General features: G+C 45.4%; 1 protein-coding gene across 3 annotated transcripts in view; it reads left to right on the forward strand.

Annotated features, from left to right (window-relative positions):
* Positions 1-16,285, forward strand: part of LOC110202101 (ceramide synthase 4-like) — a 50,376-nt gene that overhangs the window by 17,226 nt on the left and 16,865 nt on the right. The window contains exon 1 of one of the 3 annotated variants that reach the window (XM_020978120.2): positions 14,237-14,342. The exons of the other annotated variants lie outside the window; for them this stretch is intronic. The gene's annotated coding sequence lies outside the window, so the exon portion shown is untranslated. Of the gene's footprint in view, positions 1-14,236; positions 14,343-16,285 lie in introns of those variants that run through there. 3 annotated transcript variants of the gene reach the window in all.

Below are 16,285 nucleotides of genomic sequence, written 5' to 3' on the forward strand. Positions count from 1 at the left end.
AGGGGAATGATGGGACAAATAGAGAAGAGGGGTGAAGGTCTTACTAAACATGGCCTATCTTAAAAAGGACAGCGATAGCCCAGTGGGGACCAGCTGATAAACCCACAACCAGCTAGGCTTCCCTTACACTTTAGCTGGGCTAGACTTTAGGAGGCCAGATGGGAGCCCAGGAGCATCTGAGGAGTGAAGAAAGGCTGTGACAGCCTAACCCTTCATTTCTACCCTAAAATCATTCCAGATGAATAAAGGAACTTCTGATTAAGCACCTTGCCCCAAGATCACACAGATAGTCAAGAGCAGAGCCAGGATTTGAATCTAGGTCATAGGATAATGGATTTAGAATTGGAAAGGACCTTAGAGACAAGTAAGTCCACCCAGCTCATTTTACAGATGAGTTAAATAACTTGCCCGGTGTCATTAGATTTATTTGTGTAAAAACTTTTTTTTCTTTTTATCTAATAAAAATTATCTATTTTATTTTTCCTAATGTAAGTACCTATGATCTGCCGGGCACTGGGCTAAATTCTGAGGGCACAGAGAAAGGCAAGAGAGTCCTTACCCTCAGGGAGCTTACAGTCTAATGAAGGAAATGACTAGCAAGCATATATGTACAAACAAGCCATAGAAAGGATAAATAGGAAATAAGAAAGAGAAGCCTTCTTCTAGGAGGTGAGCTTTTACTTGGAAATTGAAAGAAGCCTAGGAAGAAGACGTGAGCATTCTAGATATGGGGACAGCCAATAAAAATGCCCAGGAGGCAAGAGGTCGAGTGTCTTGTGTGAGGAACAGCAAGGAGGCCAGTGTCACTGGTTTGAAGAGTATATGGGTGGGAGGAGGGGAATGAATGTGAGGTACAAGAAAACTGTTATAAAGGGCTTTGATCAATAAACAGTATTCTGTATTTGATCCTGGAGGCAATAATAGGGAGCCAATGCAGTTAATATTCAGTATGGGAGTGACATAATCAGATTAGTACTTTTTTTCTCGGACTACTACTTTAGAAAAATCATGGACAGCAGAGTGGGGAGGATGACTGGAATAGGGAGAGACTTGAGGCAGGCTGACCCACCAGCAGGCTGTTGCAGTAATCCAGGCATGAGGTGATAAGAGCCTATACCAGAGGGGTGATAGTATCAGACAGGAGAAGGGGGTCTTTGAAAGTCTTTAAAAGCCTGGAGAGCACTGTCAGGGCTTCAGGGTAGAGACAAATTTTGGAAGACTGCTGATTGGACATAAAGGAATTGCAGAGCATGAGTTGGCTATCTTACTACTCATCCATCATGCTTTTCAAACTGACTCAGAGAACACCGAAACTGGGAGAGTCTTGAGTTCATCAAGTCCCAGCTCTCTTATTTTATAGAAGAGTAAACCCAGAGTCAGTGAGGAAGGGACTTTTCAAAGGGCAAGAAGTCAGTTGTCAATTGAGTGAGGACTAGAACCCAGGTCTCCCTTGACCATACCATTCTCCCGTCTCTCTAATAGCTCTTTGTCTAGCCTATGTCTGTTTTTTCCTATTTCTCATTCCCTGTCCCCTACCCATTGATCCCATGATTTAAGTATTTTCTAGGGTTCTGTTGCTCTCAGCCTTCTCTGCCCTTCCCCCCCCCTTCATGTCCTTGTAGTAGGAGGAATACTGACTGGCTCTGGCATCTGAGGACCTAGGTTCAAATCCCACTGCTGGTGGTTATTACTTATGTTGCCTCACCACTCTGGGCCTCAATTTCCTCATCTATAAAATGAGGGGATCGGGGTAGCTAGGTGGCACAGTAGATAGAGCACCGGGCCTTGGAGTCAAGAGGACTTCAGTGCAAATCCAGCCTCAGACACTAGCTCTTAGACCCTAGGCAAGTCATTTAATCCTGATTGCCTCACAAAGAATAAAACAAAATGAAGGGATTGAGCCAGAGAGCCTCTGAGGTCCTTTCTAGCACTTACTCTATGACCTCAAAATCCATGGTGATCTCACCCCTTCCCATGGTTTCACTTCTTCCCTCTATAACAATGCCTCTTAAATCTGAAGGCCCATGGCACCCTTAAACTCAACATGTCTAAATCCAGACTCATCATTATCTACTGAAACCTGTCCTCCCCCTCAACAAAGCTTCCTGTTTCTGTTGTTGGCCCCTATTCATCATCCCCATCAGGTTCTAAGACTCCTAGTCATTCCTGACTCTTTCCCCTCCTACAATCAGTCACCAAATCCTAGCCAGGCTACCTTGGCCAGCTCCCTCCAACCTCCCCCTTTCCTCCACTCACAGACCCCACCCCAGGCTGGTTGAGGCCTCTCCACAGGATTGTTGCACCAACCTTAACATTGACCTGCATTCTCTCCCTTTCCCATCCCTCTGTTCCCCAACCCATAGCCCCAATCTGAGCCCTTTGCCCAGCTTCTTTATCTTTTTTAGAGTCCTTCTCCACTTATGTTCTTCTCTATCTTATTTGTCCTAGGTAAACTGTGTACCCCAAGAGGGCAAGGCCCCCATCTTGCACTCTGTCCCACACATCTCTGGTCTTCCTTTAGCTGTGGCAGGAAGGGAAGGAAATAAGCATTTATGAGTGCCTACTATGTGCCAGGCACTGTGCTAAAAGAAAAATTAATAAAGTATATAAAAAGCACTTTTTACAAATATTGTCTTATTTTATATTCACAACAACCCTTAGAGGTACGTGCTATTAGTATCCCCATTTCACAGTTGAAGAAGCAAGCAGACAGAGAAGTTAAGTGACTTGCCTAAGGTTACACAGCTAGTAAAGGTGTAATCCATTTGAACTCAGGTCTTCCTGGCATCAGGCCTAACACTCTTTATCCACCATACTACCTAGCTGCCACTAAGGAAGATGGTAGGAGGTATTTGCTACCTGAAGGAAGAAATAAATGAATCCTCTTCCCAGTCTAGAGTGCTGTCCTGATCTCTATCTGGCCACTGGCTGCAGATGGCTCTGGAGGAGAAAGTGAGGCTGGTGACTTTGCATAGCCCTCCTTACTGAAATCCAATTCACATGTAAGTCACGGCATCACTTCCCTGATGTCATGCTCCTGTTCGAGAACAAAGCACAAACAGCTACCTCTGTGAGTAGTAGTGGGAACTGCTCCACTGGGGACCCGACTGCAACTGGCCAGCTGGACAATACAGCTCACCCCTTCCTTCCTTTCCCTTCCTTCTGTCCACATGAGGTATCATACCCTTACCTTTGGGTGCTCCAACCTAAGGACTGTAAATTTTGATCACTGAAATCTTGCAAGATATCTTGGAGTCTATGGACTAGATATTTTTTTTCTTGAGGACTGTACCTTAATCCCAGATCACTCCGGCTGTCTTTGAGTGGCCAGCAATAGGTCCCAGGCCAAGCCCTACTTGGTCATTGTATGGGTCTGACTGGCTCAGTGTGGATGTAAATAGTAATTATTTCTGTTTGGGCCAGAAATCCCAAAGGGTCTCCCCCTCCCTGATTTTTTTTTCTTACCTAGCCTTAATCACTGAATGGGTGTTGTCTCAGTCAAACTGAGACCTGCAGAAAGACCTTAACTTAAAGAGGCTTACGTCTTCCAGTGCAACCAGGGCCATGTCCAGTCATCCTGATCTATATCTTGCCACTGGACCCAGATGGCTCCAGAGGAGAAATTGAGACTGGTAACTTTGCACAGCCCTCCCTCACTTAAATCCAGTCCACTTGAATGTCATGGCATCACCTCCCTGATGTCATGGTCCTCTTCAAGAATGATGGACAAAAAACACCAACAATCCGGGCTCTGACATCCTATATGCTAGTGTCGCTACCAGCTTTGGCATTCTATATTCTGAAGTCCTTTCCATCTTTGACATTTCCTGTTCTAAGTGTCCTCCCAGCTCTGACATTCCATGTCCTATGGTTAATAATAATCCAAAGCTTTATCCCTCCCCAAGGGACTTGGTACAACTCTAGGGGAAAAAACCCTGGTACTGTAGTCAAGTGTGATCTGGGGTTCAAATCCTGTCTCCGGCACCTTCTAGTTGTGCAACAATGGACAAACCATTTAATCCTTTGGAGCCTCAGTTTCCTCATCTATAAAATGGAGATTATAATAATACCTGTAGCCCTTGCCTTACATGGTTGTGTTGAGAATCCATTGAGATAATGATAAGGTCAGTTATTTGAAGGGAGGGTGAAGGGGTCAGAACCAGCTCTGTAACCATTGGCGTGGGGAACTCCCAGATAGAAAACTCTCTCTACCAATACAGCAGCCTGGCCCCAAGAGTCAAAGTCTTGCCTCAGCCACATACCAGCTGTGTGACCCTAAGTAAATCATTTGGCTTTTCAGTTCTCTGAGTTGCAGAATGAGTGTTGATCTGTGCATAATCATTTTTGGTATCCTAAAGAAGGCCAGTCACTTTGTTTTCTAATGGTGGCATTTGGGGCCTCACCTGGGTTGGGGGTGAGGTTCTCCTCTGGCCCATAAGATTTTTCTACTGGTAAACCACCCATTCCCCTTGCCTTATGAACTTGCCAAAAGATCTGGGCCTTCTCTTCCTCTGCTGCAAGGGAGATGGGTGTCATTCTGGAAGAGGTGACATCCAAAGCTATTACCCACCTTTCCAATGAGAGGAGCAAGATATGGGGCCCCTGTGCCCTGGAGGGTCCTTTTTGTTCTCCTTCCAGAGGACTGTGAGTGCCCTTGGCCTTGGGTCAATTCTTGTTCCAGGTAGCCCTGATCTCTCTGGATTTGACTGAGTGGGGAAAATAACCGTCTCCCTTCCCTCCATGGGCACTCACTCCTTCATTTCTGCCTTCCCCATGTGTCTCCTGACTTACTTCTCTTCTTCCTTGTTTCCTCTACCTCCCCCCACTCCTGCCTGCATTACATGCTGAGGCCAATCAGTCTTGGCAGTCACTACCCCACATAAGGAACAGGGCTATAGGCCAGGCTACCTATCAGCTAGCAATCAGTAGCAGGCTGTGATGGTACCCTGTTTTTGGTTCTACTGCCTGAGTAACTCATGGGTTTCTCCCAGCCTGACCCCTCCTTAGGCGTAGTCTCAATCTTGTATCTGGGGCAGAAGGTTTTTCCTATCTCTTCCTTCTTCCCTCCCATACTGGCCAGACTTTCCATAAGGGCTGTCCTAATGACCAACCAGAAGCTAACAGGGTGAATGGCCCCAAGGTCCTCTGGGCTGGGACACCAGTGAAGTGAGAGTATGAGTTCAATAGACTCTGTGATGAGGAGGTGATGACTCCCAGGGCTGTAGGGAAATGCCTGGTCTAAGGAGAGGAGAAGAGGGGGCCAAATGAAGAATGGAGCCAGCCAGCTCAACTCCAATCTTAATTCAATCCAACAAGCATTTATTGTGTACCCACTATGCATGCACCAGGCACTATGCCAGGTGCTGATGATAAAAGACTAATTCTTCCCCTCAAGGATCTTATACTCTGTATTGCAAAAACTTCCCAGGGATTCCCCAACTTCTGGGCCCTACACCATTTTCTTCCTGCCCCTCTCTCCCACTGACCCAGGAAACCTTCCAAAGATCCTTATCAACCTTATAGCAGAGCTGAATTCCACACCCACTGTGAGCTTTCATCTCTCCAGATATTTTAAGCCATAAAATCACTGAGTGCCAAAAGGTACCTTGAGGATTAAAAACTATTTAGTATAAACCATCTGTTTGCAGGTGGGAAAGTTGGATCCCGGAGATATGAGATAAGAAGTCCAAGGTCACAAAGATAGTAAGAAGCATTGCTGGAAATTGGGTCTTCAGAGTCCATATCTAATGTTCTTTCTATCCAGCTTTCTTCAGTGGCTACTTAGGGCAGCCTAGAACTATAAATAGGGTGTGATGATGATCAGTGCTTTACCTGGGGGCACCAACATTGAGTGCTTTTTGTTGGATAACGGGATTAAGTGACTTGTCCAGGGTCACACAGCTAATAAGTGTCAAGTGTCTGAGGCTGGATTTGAACTCAGGTCCTTCTGACTCCAGAGCAGGTACTCTATCCACTATGCCACCTAGCTGTACCCAGAATCTACTGTTTTTGACAAATAACTCTGCCAGCAAATGGAAACAATCGAATTTGGCACCTGGTGAGCCCAAATGGTGTGAGTCTCCTCCACTGATGAGTTCTTCCTTCACCTGGCTTCTTACAGCCCTCCCCTGGTGGTAACACTGTCAGGTTGTATGATCCTCATCATAGCACTTTAAGGTCTAAGGTATCTCTCTTTCTTCTTCTCCTCCCAAGTGAATTTGTCTTAAAATTGAATTGAGGGTAACTTTTCTTCTGCTTGCCCTAGATTGGTGCATTGGGCACCACTAGTTATATCTTCAATCCAGCCATTTTATTTGGGAGAATCCAAGTGGCAATACCTAGGGGTTACCTATACAAAGGAGCCCTAGCCCAAGGGGTGGTGCCAGCTTTTCTAAAAAAGGAGCTAAGCTCTCCATGGCAGCTCCATGAGAGCCAGGGTCTCATAGTTGGCATTAGTTTTATCAGGCACAGCTTGCTAAGCAGATGGGGAAAAGTAGGTAGCAGAAAACTGATACTTGAATCTGTTGGACCTGGGTGGGGAAGGAAGTGAATATTAAAGTTGTTCTGGCCAATGAGGGGCTTGTAATTGCCTCTGAAGAAGACAGAACTTAGCAAGAAGCCTTCCTGGGATGGAGAGGCTGCATTGGAGGAGCTAAAGAGCTTCGGAGTCAAAGGATTTGGGTTCAACCCCTGCCTCTTCCACTTAGTGTTTTTGTAATCTTGAGTGAGATGCTTAACCTCTGTGGGCCCCCATTTCCTTTTCTCTGAAATGGGATAGAGGCCCTACATGGCTTCTAAGGCCTCTTAACCAATGATCCTCCCAATCTCAGTTTCAGTTAGAAAGAGCATTGGATTTAACATCAGAGAACCTGGGTTTGAGTCCTAACTCTTCTTAATTAGTAATTGTGTACATTGGTAATAGCCAAATGCTTTGGCTAAGTCAGTTAACTCCCTGGGCCTTGGTTTCCTCATCTGTCAAATGATGAGACTTCTAAGCTCTCTTCCAATTCTAAATCCTATGAGTTCTCATGGGGTAGGCCATCCCTGGGACAGCCCGAAGTAACCAGTGATCCTTATCCAGGGAATTCACATGGGATCCTCCTGGTAGAATGGGTTTTTCTTCTCCTCCCACTCTCCCCTCCTTCCCCTGAGAATCACAGGCAGTACGGTGTAGTAGATAGAGAGCTTCCCTTGGAGCTAGGAAGACCTGGGTTTAAATCCTGCCTCTGACATACTAGCTGTGTGACCCTAGGCAAGTCACCTACCCTCAGAGTGTGAAAGCCCCTTAGAGACCATTTTGATACAACCTGGAGCTGACCAGGAGCCCCTTCTCAACATACCCTATAAGTCATCATCAAGCCTGTGCTCAAAGACCTGCAGTGAAATCCTTTTCCCCTCTGGGCTTGGGCTGGCTCTCATTAAGACATTCATCCTTAGTCAAGCCTAAATCTATCACTCTGTGATGTTCACCCCTTGCTTCTTCTTCCCTCTTCTCTTCCATATGACACTTCACTGACTTGAAGAGAGGAAGCCTGTCCCCCTCCCCTCACCCCCAAGTCTTTTCTTCTCCTGGCTAAACATCCCCATTTCTCTCAATGGAGTTTCAGATGGTATGGACTCCAGTCATCTGTCCAGCCATGTTGTTCCCAAAATGTAGCCCCCTGGGAACAAACATAATACTCTAGGTATGATTTGACTGGATCCAAAGAGTATGGAGACTACCACTTCCTTCCTGTAAGCTTCTCTTAATGTATCTTTTTTTTTTTTGGCTAGGCGATGGGGTTAAGTGACTTGCCCAGAGTCACACAGCTAGTAAGTGTTATTATGTGTCTGAAGCCTCATTTGAACTTGTGTCCTCCTGAATCTAGGGCCGGTGCTCTATCCACTGCACCACCTAGCTGCCCCTCTCTTAATGTATCTTAAGATTCCAATCTAGAGCTGGAAGGAGACCCCAGAGACCATCCAGTCCAGCCCCCTATTTGACAGATGAGAAAACTGAGGCTGAGAGAGGGTTAATGACTAGTCCTAGGACTAGTTAGAGCTGGAAAGAGGTCTCAGGGGCCATCTAGTCCAACCTCTTCATTGATGCTTGAGATGCATGGAGGTAAAGCGACTTGGCCAAAGATTTTTGGGGCCACAGTCTCCCCCACCTTGTACTTGATTTTTAAAAAATCTGAGGGTAAGACTTTACATCTCAGGATAGGGCCTGGACCTGTGACTTCCTTGATGTCGGGGGATTCCTCTACTAATTCACCTTCTATTCAACTCAAATTTGGAGAGTTGTCTTAAGCCTAGAAAGGGTAGGTGACTTGCCTAGGGTCACACAGCTAGTACATGTCAGAGGCAGGATTTAAACCCAGGTCTTCCTAACTCCAAGGGAAGCTCTCTATCCACTACACCGTACTGCCTGCCATTTACTTTATACTTGACATTTGTCCCTAAAGCATCCTGTCTGATTTATCCAGCCTGGGGAGCCACAGCAATCTCTAGGCTGTGGATCAGCATTCTCTGAGCCCTGTCCCCCCAGCACTAGTTCTGTTTATCAGTGGTTATCAAAGGCAAAGGACTTGAATGTAAAAGGAAGGCTGCACCGTTTCTGTACTTCCTCTTGGTGGTTGGCAGCAGACAGGACCAAGGGTAGAGGAAGTGAAGCTACCATGGAGATGGGGGGAGGGGCTGTGTGTTTTACTTGGTAAGCCTTACTCTAGTTTATCAACTCAGACCACAGAAGTCAGAAGGGCCCTTAAAGACTGTCAAGTCCTGATCTTCTCAATTTACAGATGGGGAAACTGAGGCCTAGATTGGTGAAGGGACTTATCCGAAATAACATAGCACAAAGCCAGGACCAAGTTCTCTCTTCCCCACCAAACCCTCTGCCCAGGCCAGCTCTTTAGCCCTAGTCTTCATGCTAGAGTTACTGTAAGAAAAATACTGTGTCATCACCATCCCCTTGTCTCAAGATCCCCTCTCCCTTCTTAACAGTCCTACTCCTTTTTTTTTTAAGGCAATTGGGGTTAAGTGACTTGCTCAGGGTCACACAGCTAATAAGTGACAAGTATTTGGTCTGAGGCCAGATTTGAGCTCAGGTCCTCCTGACTTCAGGGCCAGTGCTGTATTCACTGTACCACCCAGCTGCCCCTGTCCTACTCCTTTGTGCCAGTATTTCTCACCCTCATCTTCTACCTTGTGCCCCTCATTGATCCAATCAAGCATTTATTAAGCACCAACCACATGCCAGGTGCTTGGGTTGGTAACAACAAAAATAAAATAGTTTCTGGCCTGAAGCTATGGGGGGGGAGGGTTGGGGGAGCTTGTTCCCTGTGACACTTATTACTTATGTGACATCAAGCCAGTTACTTTGCCTCGGTTTCCTTACTCATAAAATGAGATTAGACCAGGTCGCCTCCAATTCCCCCTTCCAGTTCTGTAGCTATGATCTTAAGTACATATATAAGTGTATTAAAATACACAATCAATATTTTTTGAAAGTGTAAGAAAAATTTTGGAAGAGGGCACCAGGAGGGCCACTTTGTTACTACCTTGTTAAAATTACAGTTTCTTATACAATCCTTGTCAATTCTTTGTATCTTGAAATGTTTGTGCGTGAGAGATGACTTGAGTTTACAATAACAAAGAAAAAATGTAAATAAAAACAAAACAAATACAAAGTAATCTAAGGGAGAGACATTAGTATCAGGGAGGAATCCAGAAAGGCTTCAACTAGGTAATGACTCTTGAGCTTAGCTTTGGAAGAAACAAAAGAATTCTGAGGGGCACTGGTGAGCTGGGAGTGCAATTTAGGCAGAGGAATAGCGAGGACAAAGGCTGGAGATAGAGAAATGAGAGAATGGTGGTACAGTGGATAGGGTGCTGGGCCTGGAGTCAGGAAGACCTGAGTTCAGATCTTACTATGTGATTCGGGGCAAGTCGCTTAACCCTGTTTGCCTCAATTTCATCACCCGTAAGATGAGCTGTAGAAGAAAGTGGCAAACCACTCCAGTATCTTTGCCAAGAAAACCCCAAATGGGGTCATGAAGCATTGGGCATGACTGGAAAATTACAAAACAACAACAAAAGGAGAAATATGCAATAAGGTTGGAAAGGTAGGTAGGTTGGAGTCAGTTTGGGAAGGGCTTTCAAAAGGACCACTGAGTGCCGCTGGAGTTTCTTAAGTAGAGGAGTGAAAGGGTTTCACTGTGGCAATCTCTGGAGCTTGGATTGAAGAGCAGAGAGTTGAGGCAGGAAGATTAGGAAAGGAGTTGTTGCAACAGTCATCCAACCTTTACTATACACGCAGTATCTTACTATATACGCAGGAGCAGAGGATAAAGAAGACTTTGTGATGGCAGTATGAAGGAAGGAAACAAGCATTTATTCAACACCTACTCTATACAAAGCGCTGTGCTAAGGGCTTTGCAAATACTTTCTCTTTTGATCTTCACAACAAACCTGGGTGGTAGGTGCTAGATTATCATCCCCATTTTACACTTGAGGAAACAGGCAAAGAATGGTAAAGTGACTTGCCCAAGGTCATACAGCTAGTGCCTGAGGCGGAATTTGAAGCCAGGTCCTTCTGCTTGAAAATCCAATGCCTTATCCACCCCTGTTTAGAGCCAGGAAATCAATCAATCAACAAGCATTTATTGAGGGACAGCTAGGTGTCGAAGTAGAGCACCAGCCCTGGAGTCAGGAGGACCTAAGTTTAAACTCTGACCTCAGACACTTGACATTTACTAGCTGTGTGACCCTGGGCAAGTCACTTAACCCCATCACCTCGCCAAAAAAAATAGAAAACCCAATCATTTATTAAGCACTTACTTGGTGCCATATGCTATGCTAATATTCTCCAGCACAGTGCCAGGGTTACAAAAAAAAAAGGTAATAGGTTTCCCTGTGCTCATATTCTAGTGGGAGAGACAAAGTATAAATAACTATGTGCCTTCAAGATATACACACAGTGCAAGTGGAAGAGGTAAGGCATTAACAGTGGAGGGAACTGGGAAAGTCTTCCTCCAGAAAGCAGGATTTAATCTGAGTCTTGAAGGCAGCCAGGAAAGCATTCCAGGCCTGGGTGATAGCCAGTGCCAGGATGGAGTCAGGAGATGAAATGTCTTGTGTGAAGACTACCCAAGTAAGCCAGTGTGGCTGGATGAGAGCATGCAGGGAAGGGAGTCAAGGGTCATGGACAGAGGGGCAGTAAAAAGGCAGAAAACAGAGGAAGACCTGGGCTTTGGGGGTATAGTTGGCTAATGTGTCCAAATGGGTGTGGCCAGATTAGAAGTGACCCAAGTTTATTCTTTACCATTTGAAATTCTTACAAGATGGACTGAGTGCTCTAGTAAAATAGTACTTGTCTATTTGTTCCATATAATCTTCTCTGACTGAACCCAACCAAAACAAGGCATCAGCTTAGGCTACATGGGTTTGTATAGTTATCCCTTCCCCATGGAGACTTTCCCCATCTCAATTTCAATATATATCAGGCTGGCATAAGAAATTAAATGGGAATTTTTTGGGAGTTTTGTGGAATTCATGTGAAGGCCAGCAGACCACACATAAAAAGTTTAGAAACTCAAAAGTGCATAAAATATATGTATAGTATTGCATATTATCAACATATTTTATCTTTTAATATAAACACTCCATTAAAGAAAAAATTCAGACTTGTCTGGACAAAGGGAGGGCCAAAAAATTTTACAGGGATTTTCCAGAACAAAGGGGGTGCTTAATCCCTCAATGTGGAAGGGATAACTGTACTGTGGACTAAGAAGGCTGGAAAGGTGGGAAAGGGCTAGCTTATAACCCGCCAGAGGGGTTTTATTTGATCCTAGAGGTAATAGGGAGTCACTGGGTGGGAGTGGGGCAGAACTTCACTTTTAAAAACTCACTGACAGCTGTGTTCCAGATGGAGAGGAGGGGAATCAGAAGTGAGGCAGAGAGCCAGTCAGAAGGTTCTTGGTCCCGGCAAGAGGTGAAGAGGGCTTGTTCTGGGGTGGTGACTGTGTGAATGAAAGAGCTAGAATTACAAGCAAATCACGTACTCAGCAAAGCTGGGTATAATCCTTCAGGGGGGAAAATGGGTATCCAATGAAATAGAGGCCTTTCAAGCATTCCTGATGAAAAGACCATAGCTGAATAGAAATTCTGACTTTTCAAATACGAGACTCAAGAGAAGCCTAAAGAGGTAAACAGGAAAGGGGAATCATAAGGGGTTTAATAAGTTTAAACTGTTTACATTCCTACATGGGAAGATGATGTTTGTAACTCCTAAGAACTTTCTCATTAGGGCAGTTAGAAGGAGTATACACAGACAGAGGGCACTGTCGTGAGTTGAATATGATGGGGTGATCTTTTTTAAAAGGGAAGGGTTAGAGGAATGCCCTGGGAGAAGGGGGAGGGGAGAGGTCGAGTGGGGTAAAATATCCCACATTAAAGAAGGTTGAAAGGGAGCTTTGACACAGGGGAGAAGAAGATGGGGGAGGAGCATTGAATCTTACTCATCAAAAATTGACTCAGAGAGGAAATAACTATAACACACTCTTATCCTAAGTAGGAGGGGAAAGAGATAGGAGAAGGAGGGTGGATTGAGGGAGGTGATGGTCAAGAACAAAACAAACACTTTTGAGGATGGACTGGGTGGAAGGAAAGACAGAGTAGATTGAACAGGGGGAAATGGGGTAGAGGGAAATAAACAGAAACCATAACTGATAAAAGTCTCATTTTTCAAATATGTAGAGTCAAATTGATAAGAATACAAGTCATTCCCCAATTGATAAATGGTCGAAGGATGCGAACAGGCAGTTTTCGATGAAGTAATCAAAGCTATCATCATGAAAAAATGCTCTAAATCACTATTGATCAGAGAAATGCAAATTAAAACAACTCTCAGGAACCACCCCACATCTATGATTGTCTAATATGACAGAAAAGGGAAATACAAATGTTGGAGGGCATGTGGGAAAATTAAAACATTAATGCACCGCTGGTAAAGTTGTATACTGATTCAACCATTCTAGAGAACAATTTGGAACTATGCCCAAAGGGCTATAAAAGCATGCATACCCTTTGGCCCAGCAATATCACTACTGGGTCAGTATTCCAAAGAGATAAAAAAAAAAAACAAAAGGAAAAGGACCTCTATGTACAAAAATGTTTATAGCGACTCTTTTTGTGGGGCCAAAGAATTGGAAGTTGAAGGGATGGCCCATCAGTTGAGGAATGGCTGATTGGTATATGTGGTATATGATTATGATTGAATACTATTGTGCTGTGAGAAATGATGAGCAGGATGCTCTCAGAAAAACCTGGAAAGGCTTAGAAAATGAACTGATGCAAAGTTAAGTGAGCAGAACCAGGAGAACCTTGTAAGCGATAACAACAATATTGTTTAATGATCAACTGTGAATGATTCAGTGATTCTCTGTAATATAGTGATTCAAGATAATTCCAAAGGACTCCTGATGAAAAATGCTATTCATCTCCAGAAAAAGAACCGATAAAAGTGAATGCAGATTGAGGCATGCTATTTTTTAACTTTGTTTTTCTTGGGTGTTTTTTTTTTGGCTTGTGTTTTCTTTCACCACATGACTAAAATGAAAATACGTTTTGCATGACTGCACATGTGTAACCAAATTGCTTCTCAAGGAGGGAGAGAGAATTTGGAACACAATTTTGAGGGGAAAAAAAGAATGTTAAAATTTGTTTTTGCATGTAATTGGGGAAAAATAAAATATTCAATGTCTCAAGAAGTTTGGAGAAAGCAGTTTTAGTTGAAAGATGAGATCTGAGGCCAGACTACCGAGAGATTTGGAGGCACTTAGTGTTCACGGCTTTGTCAAGTAGCTTCACTCATTTTCTTGCCGGGCCCCATCTCATTGTCTCCCACTGGAAGGGAGTGGAGGTGGGTGGGTGGAGCCTAAGAAAATCGGAGGGTGTGAACGGACCACAAAGCGCCTCCCAATTTAATGGTCCGTGAACGGATCCTGCAGACAAGACTTAAGAGCCCCACGCCCGCCTCCACTTCTCTCGGGAGAAAACTGAATTATCACCGAGCTTCCAGGTGGCCCAAAGACCTTAAGCTGGGGCCTGGGGACTTGACTTTTCTGAATTCCGGTAGCATCAGCCGATGGAGGAGGGTTAGGGCAGGGCCAGGGGCTGGCTGGGCGGGGCAAGGGGTGGGGCCAGGGAGGCCTGATAGGGGAGGGATGGAGTGGCTGTTCTGAAGCTTAGCCCTCCCTCCTCTGAGCCTCATTAGAGGAAGGATCGCCCGGGTGAGTCTGGCTGACCTGGTCTTTTGGAACGGGGAGGGCGCCTACTGTCTCCTACATCTCAACTGGAACCAGGTGATCCTTCCATTCCATTCTCTTAGGTAGATACTTATGTGTGAGGAACGGCAGCATTAGCATTCACACTACTCCGTGATAAGAGCGTTAGAGAGGATTCTGTGGCCCGGGAGAATTCAGGAAGACTTCCTAGAAGAGGTAGCACCTGAGCTGGGCTTTGATGGGAGGGTATGGAGGAATTGGGGAGGAAGGGCATTCCAGAAGCCTTCGTGTGAGGATCCTCTATAAGGAAGGGAGACCTGGTTGGGCTGAGGCATGAGGGAGAACCAAGGAGCATTCAGGCTGGGCAAATAAGTTAGGGCCAGTGGAAGGTCTTGAACGCCAGGCTTAGAAAATTGGACTGCCCTTTTAAGGGCCCCAGAAGAAATATGGAGAGTAGCTTAACCAAGCAAGGGCTTGTCTGAGCTGGGCTTTAACAAAAGGACTGATATCCTGTGTAAGAACAGTTGAAAGCAGAGGGGTAAGCTAGGGGGCTGTAGTAAGACTAGGTTAGGCCAGGGTAGAGGATTGATTGGGATACAACAGACAGGACTTGGTTCCTGACCAAATGTGGAGGAAAGGAAGGCTGAGGACAGAACCCTGGACTTGGGCCTCTGGCTTGCTGTGTGCCCCTCCCTTCTCTGGGCCTCTGTTTATTTAGAAACAGGGTCACTGATTTAGAGGTAGAAAGGAACTCAGAGGTCATCTAGTCCAACACATTCATCTTACAGATGAGGAAACCGAGGCACAGAGAGGTTAAATGATTTGTCCAAAATCACACAAGTAGTAAGAGTTGGAATTTAAACCCAGGTCCTCCAGCTCTAAAGCCTGGCCCCAGTTGGGTTTGATAGACCTTAAAACTCCTTTCAAGTCTAACAGACTGAGTCCAGGAAGGCCCAGTGTGCTTAGGACAGGTCAAGGAAAGCTCTCTGAGCTGTAGAGGAGAGAAGGTAGTGAAAGCAAGGGGGACACTTGGCTGTGGGTGGACTTCACATTGTATTCTTCATCTCTGTCTCTGGTTGATTTTATCAACACAACCCCATCCTCAGCACTTCCTCTGGTTCACTCAAGGGAAGGCCAGGAAACATTCCCCCCCCTCACTGGGCAGAGCCTGGTGTATCTGAGGCTATTGCACCATCCCAGCACCTCTCCCTCCTTGATCCAAGGACCTTTACCCACTCTTGGCCTGGGCTGGGGAGCATCACTGAAGCCCTAAGCCCCTTCTCCTAGACAGCTGAGCTAACTTTAGCTTCTAGGCCACCAAGAAGATTATCCCCCATCTGGAAAACTTGGAGGGATCGGCCTGTTCTGAGGGCCACCTTTTGTTTTTCCAAAGGACCCTCTTCCTAACAGAAATTGGGCCTCCTACTCAGGTTTGTAAGGGAGAAAACCAGTGGTGGCACTGACCCCCTGGACCAACCAGTCCCAGGAGCCAACCTGAAGCTATGGCTGTAAATGAACGTAATTGTACTCTGCAACCAGTGTATGAGATTGCGCACTGTCAGACCAAAGTCCCATCTACCTTCTAATTCCTTCCCAGCTCTAACATTCTAGACTGTGATATGCTTTTTGACATTCTATCTTCTAAGGGCTCTCCTATGTCTACTGTTTTAGAGTCTCTTTCTCTTTCAGGGAGCTGCCTTCCCCAACCCCTATGATCTCCCCAATCAGTGATAGAATCACAACTGGGCCAAGCTAGGAGCTGGTAAATGCTGGACAAAGTCTGGAACAGCAGGGTCTCTTGTGCCAAGGGAGAGTAGGCATCAGCTGATGTATTAGATGATGCCCACCACTCTGGTGGCCTTGAGATAGCTAGTGACATCTGTCAGGAGTCAGATTTGGATACCAGACTCACTGTGTGACCATGGACAAGTTCTTTCCTCTCCTAGGGCCTCAGTTTTGCCCTTTGTAAAATAAGGGGGTCAGAGTTCCCTCAAAGTCCCTGTTATCTATGACATTCTCCC

This window comes from Phascolarctos cinereus, unplaced genomic scaffold (genome assembly GCF_003287225.1).
Source record: "Phascolarctos cinereus isolate Bilbo 61053 unplaced genomic scaffold, phaCin_HiC Scaffold_4;HRSCAF=312, whole genome shotgun sequence".
In the NCBI taxonomy this organism is placed as follows: Eukaryota; Metazoa; Chordata; class Mammalia; order Diprotodontia; family Phascolarctidae; genus Phascolarctos; species Phascolarctos cinereus.